Genomic DNA, 6056 nt, shown 5'->3' on the forward strand with positions numbered 1-6056 from the left:
GCGGGAGCTGGGGGACGAGCTTGGTGACGGAACAAACCGGCTTGGTGACGGGATAGCCGGGACTGCTGATGGGATAACCCCGCCTGGTGACGGGATTAACCCCGTTTGATGACAGAATAACCAGGCTTGGTGACGGGATAACCACTCTTGGTGACGGGATTAACCCCACTTGATGACAGAATAACCAGACTTGGTGACGAGATAACCCGGCCTGGTGACGGGATAACTGTGACTGTTGACGGGATAACCCCGCTTGGTGACGGGATAACCCTGCCTGCTGATGGGATTAACCCCGTTTGATGACAAGATAACCAGGCTTGGTAACGGGATAACCCCGCTAGATGACAGAATAACCAGGCCTGGTGACAGGATAACCCGTCCTGGTGATGGCATAACCAGGCTCGGTAACAAAATAAACCCGGCTTGCAGTAGGGGTGAGGTAAGGGGGAGAAGTTCAGCGCTGGTCTGTGTCGTTTGTAATCATTCTGTTTGCTCTGCTTTTAACTGTTGTTTGGGGAGAGGGGAGAATCATCACAAATTCAGCATTCAGTCAGTCAGTGACTAACATTATAAAAACAGATGCCAAAGGCTTCAGAGCACACCTTGGCTAGGCCCAGCCAGCTGTGCTGGGATCCCACTCCTTGTTTAAACCTTTTGTTGTCTTCCCACTATCTGGCAGGCACAAGCCTGTTATTTCAGACAAAACTTGGCAGGATGAGATTCTCTCTTCTTGCTTCAGTGATATTGACTTCAATGAAACTACAGCAGTTCTTATTCTGAGCTTAATACAGAAAATTTTCTCATTTCCTGGCATCCAAATAATTCCCCAGAAAATATGATTCTACATCCAAACTATAATCTCACTGCTATCAGCCATTGTGTTCTAGTACTTGTGGTCTTCTTGCCTCATCTTTAATAAATAAATAAAAAAAATACTTGTGTACCTCCTAGACTTAGAGGTTAAATTTTCCACTTCTAATTCCAGGAAGGAGAAGCACACTTCCTATTCTTTTGTAAGAGTTAAGTCTATCCATGTAGACTTACTTGCTGTCTTAGGATATTATAATTGGTAAAAAGTTGCAAAGTAGCCTTGCTGCTTATGGGAGGAAGGTTACAGGTAACAAAGTATCTGATCCTGGTTTGTGTTGTGACAAGCATTTTCACCAGCATGGTCAAGCAGCCAAAGGAATTGGGTGCCATGCTATTTATTACTGAAGTGTAATTGCAGGTGGACACCTTTTTTTTTTTTCCTGACATTTCTTACCATAATTTCTCTGCTATTGCTAACACTTTTATTCAGCTGTTGCTCATAGGAGAACACCCTGAGAATGAATTAGGCAACTTTTCTAAGATTCTTGTAAAATACAAGGATTACAACTATGATTTTTTTCAGTGAGTAAAAATAACTCCATATTGAGTCATGCAGCTTGTGCTGTGATAGCATTTATCTCCAAATTCTGAAGGCAGGCAACCACTTGCTAGCCATCATAAAATATCTTTAAAGGACACCTTCACAGGCTGTGATTTTTATATATTCCAAACCCAAGTCATCATTAAAGACTTGGTTTAACTTCCTTAAAGCAGCATGTTCCTGAAAATGTAGAATCACTTTTAATGATCCATGCTGCTAGCAAGTATTGTATTGTGTACAATACATAAAAAAATCAGTGCTCCTTTTCCAAGTAACTAATAAATCAAGGCATCATGCAATGTAGGACAAATACCATTGTACACTTTAGTTGCCACTTTGTGTCATAATTTACCTGGCTAAGCAGGGTTTAGAAGTACTTGGTGTCACTGGCATGGTATAAAAGACCTGAAGCATACTGATGGATCCAGTCCAGTGTCTTCAGCTCAAATGTCTGCATCTGCATCTGCCTCTTGGTGAGATTTCAGTATCCATAATCATTTTGGATACTTTATTAAATGTTGTATTTAATTCATATTTCATGTAAATATAACTTTTCAATTTATTCCTCTTTATGTCTTCCAGTACCCTTAGCAGGACAATGTCAGCATAGGTTTGACCTCATTTTGTCCTGACAATGATGCAGGTCAGAAAAAAAGATTACTCTCATTCTAACTAGTAGCCAGGGTTCCTTCTGTTACTCAACTTCATTTATTTGCTGCATTTCTGAAGTGCAAAATAAAGGTACGCTATTTCCCTGCTTACTTGGAGATGCCAAGCATATATTAATTAAACAATTTTTAAATATATACATTTTTAAGAACAGTAAACCCCTTAACTGAATTAACTAACTTGCTTACTTGTCCTCCTCAGTGTCACCTGTTTCCATTCCCTCCCATCCACCTGGTTTGCTCCAGCTGCCTGATGGCAGGAGGGGCAGGGCTTCACCACCTCCTTCTGGACTTCTTTTGGGTTAGAAAGTGTGTGACTCCACCAGTCAATTTCCCTTTCACTGTCCCTAATACTTCTTAGTCTCTCTACCTCCTCCTTGAGCTCTGCCACACGCATGGCAAGTCACTCACCTGCTCGCATTGCACGCAGACCCCACTCACACCGTCCTCTGGTGCTAACATGAGGCTCAGACACTTTACACAGCCAGAGGCCTGAACAGCTACGTCCCTCTTGCTGTCCCTCTTCAGGGGTTCTGTCTGTGTGGACACACCCTGTGGCTTAACAGCAACAGGTTTGGCTTTTTTGGAGACCATTGCTCCTTCAAGAGAGCTGGGAGGTGGCTGTGCCCCTCCTGCTTGCCCTGGCTGCACAAACTGCCACACAACCTGTGGTGCCACGTTCCTGTTTGTCTGCTCCTGCCTCACCAGAAACCACCAGCAGAAGGTAGGGCAGCTCCTGGCAGCCCTTTATATCCCTCTCCACAGTGCTGGGTGGGTGCTGCCCCCTTATCAGCTGATTGGCCTCACCTGAGACCACCAGCAGAAGGTGGGGCAGCTCTGACCTTTGCTGTGACCTTCCCTGAGTAGAGCTCTTCCACCTCTGTCAGGATTTTCGTGTCACTGTTGAGCTGCCAGTCCCCCTGCATCACAGACAAATGCACACAGAAGCACGTGAATTAGAAATTTTATAGCCCATTCATGATCCTTGATTTATGTCAGTGCTGTATTTCCACTGTCCTCCCAACTTCTCCAAAGTGATGTGAGGGTGCTGAGAGGTTGGCAAACAAGGCCAGAAGACAGGTCAGCAATGTCTCACGGGTCAGATAGCCGCTGCAAAAAAAGCTAGAGCAGCTGGCAACCAAGACAGCTGCTATTTAAGAAGAAAATGGCCACTGAATTTGACATTACTTAATTAAAGAGAGTGCCTTAGTTCATGTTCCCCCCTTTCCCTTTCCTTCTGTGCATTGCAGTGGTGGGACAATCACACTTACCCAGTGAAGCTCTTGGGTATAGTAGCTGTCTTCTGCTCAGGCTTATTGAAGGCACAATTAAATGCCACTTTGTTTAGCAATAGCTAAATGAAAAAATATCACCCAGGAGCTAGACCACATCCAAATGTGCACTATTAGGGCTTGACCAGATGGCACAGGCACTTACTGAGAGTCTCCTACCAAATGCAACAGTTAGGTAGATTGTGTGTATCTGCATGGAAAAAAGAGAAACTGCAGAACCATTACAAATGTACACAAAGACAAATGTATCAAAGATTGCCCCAAAACCCACCATGTAGCATGGTCTTAAAAAATAAGAGTGAAAACAAACCCTTGGAGGAAAAGAAAACCTAGAAGACAAGACAAATACGTGGTCAAAGCAAAATAGTCTGGTGATGGCCAGAGAAGAAACATTATAAAAATCCTTTGTAAATGTAGAGTTGCACTACAGAAATGCCTGTCTCCATTTTTCCATTTTATAGAAAAATTACCTGGGATTTTGAAGTCTAACTCTGTAAGTCAAAAGAGGCTGCAATAAATTGCGAGCCTTACTCCTTCCATTGGTGGAGATGCAAATTAAACCACTGAAAGGCCCACTACAGCCACAGCTCAGGCTGCAGCAGGGTTACTCAAAGCATGTAATTCCAAGCATGCTTTCTCTATTTGTGGTGGAAAGGAAGATCCTGCACAATCTTTTGTTTTGTTTTGTTTTTCTTGTTCAATCCAGGCTGCCTCTTGCAGCATATGTATTAATATAGCGGATCAAAACTTCTGCTATGATTTAAGAATGATTCTCTGTGAATTCATTCATGATCCTCCAGTATTCAAAAATCTTAGCATTTTATGAAAACAGTAATTCTTCTGTCCTATGATTCCAACATATTAATATGAAACTGGATATTTAGCATGGGACAAGAACAAAGGGAAATAAGCTTCATTTTTTTAAACAAAGTGGTACTTTTAAAAGAGCATTTGTATTTAACCTGTAAGTTGCAAGTTTTAAGGATAGAAATCCCATCACTTGTAATATTTGAAAGAATCCATGAATGTATCTAGAGGCAATAGTTGTTTTTTTCCTTTACTATGGAAACAATAAAAGTCACAGTGTGAAATTCTGGCCCAAGGAATTCAATGGGCATGTTATTGATATCAACAGGTATTTCACCCAGTTTTTGTCAACAAAGTTACAGCCATAAAAATAGAGTTAATAGTAGTATAGTACTAACAATGTTTCATTTCCACTTTAGATATCATGGACAATACTATAAGATATTAAACATTCTTTTTATTTTCAGGTTTCAAAATTAAACTAAGATGATCAGATTTTTAATCACATACAAACACAATGATTCTAAAAGTGTTACAGTACTGATGTGAGAGTGATCTGCTCCATTTCCACTCAAACCAGTGAGATACAGGCGTGCAGATCACTTAGAGCTTATACTTGCACACGCCTGACTTTGATGCCACTTTGCAAAATACCAATTTTAATGATTCATAGAATGGTTTGGGTGGGAAGGGACCTTAAAGATAACCTAGTTCCAACCCCCCTGGATGGGTATGGCCACCTCCCACTAGATTACTTTGCTCAGAACCCCAACCACCCTGGCCTTTAACACTTGCAGGGATGGGGCACCAACAGCTTCACTGGGCAACCTGTGTCAGTGCCTCACTGCTCTCACAGCAGAACATTTCTTCCTCATGTTTAACCTTTATTTACCCACTTTCATCTTCAAACTCTTACCCCTCATCCTCTTGCTGCATGTCCTTGCTAAAAATCCCTCCCCAGCTTTCCTGCAGCCCCTTCAGGCACTGGGGGGGCCCATAATGTGTCCCCTGAGCCTTGTCTTCTACAAACTGAACAACCCCAACTCCCTCAGCCTGTCTTCACAGGAGGGGTGCTCCAGCCCTCTGAGCATTTTTGTGAAAAAAATGACAGTCACAGAATCACAGAATCTTTTGGGTTGGAAAGGATCTTTGAGACCATCAAGTCCAACCCTTGATCTACTTCCCCTGTGGTTCCCAGCCCATGGCACTGGGTGCCACATCAGTCTCTTTTTAAAAACCTCCAGGGATGGAGAATCCACCACCTCCCTGGGCAGCCCATTCCAATGCCTGATCACCCTCTCTGGAAAGAATTTCTTCCTAATATCCAACCTAAACCTCCCCTGGCAGAGCTTAAGCTCATGTCTTGTCTTACTGACAGCTGCTACAACCAACCTGGCTCCAGCCTCCTTTCAGGGAGTTGTAGAGAGTGATGAGGTCTCCCCTGAGCCTCCTCTTCTCCAGACTGAACACTCCCAGCTCCCTCAGCCCTTCCTCACAGGATTTGTGCTGGATCCCTTCACAGCCTCCTTGCCCTTCTCCGGACCAGTCCATCCCTCCGCATCCGCATGAAGGGCTCCGATGGTCAGGGGAAACACGAGGGCCACAAACCAGTTCGCTACACAAGCTCAGCGACGCCGGAGCACCGCCCAGAGCGCTCCCTCTCCCTCTCCCTCTCCCTCCCTCCCTCCCTCCCCATCCCGCCTATTCCCACCTCTTCCCGCCTCTTCCTTCCCAGGTGACGGCTCCCCGCCAGCAGAATGGCCGTGGAGGCGCCGCTCCCGGCCGGACTACAACTCCCAGCAGGCACCGCGGCCATCCCCGTGCCCCGGGGCCGCCGCCTCTCTTCTTACCCCTCCACCCCCCCCTCCACCTCCTTTC

The sequence above is a fragment of the Heliangelus exortis genome, chromosome 4, assembly GCF_036169615.1.
Source record: "Heliangelus exortis chromosome 4, bHelExo1.hap1, whole genome shotgun sequence".
Lineage (NCBI taxonomy): Eukaryota > Metazoa > Chordata > Aves > Apodiformes > Trochilidae > Heliangelus > Heliangelus exortis.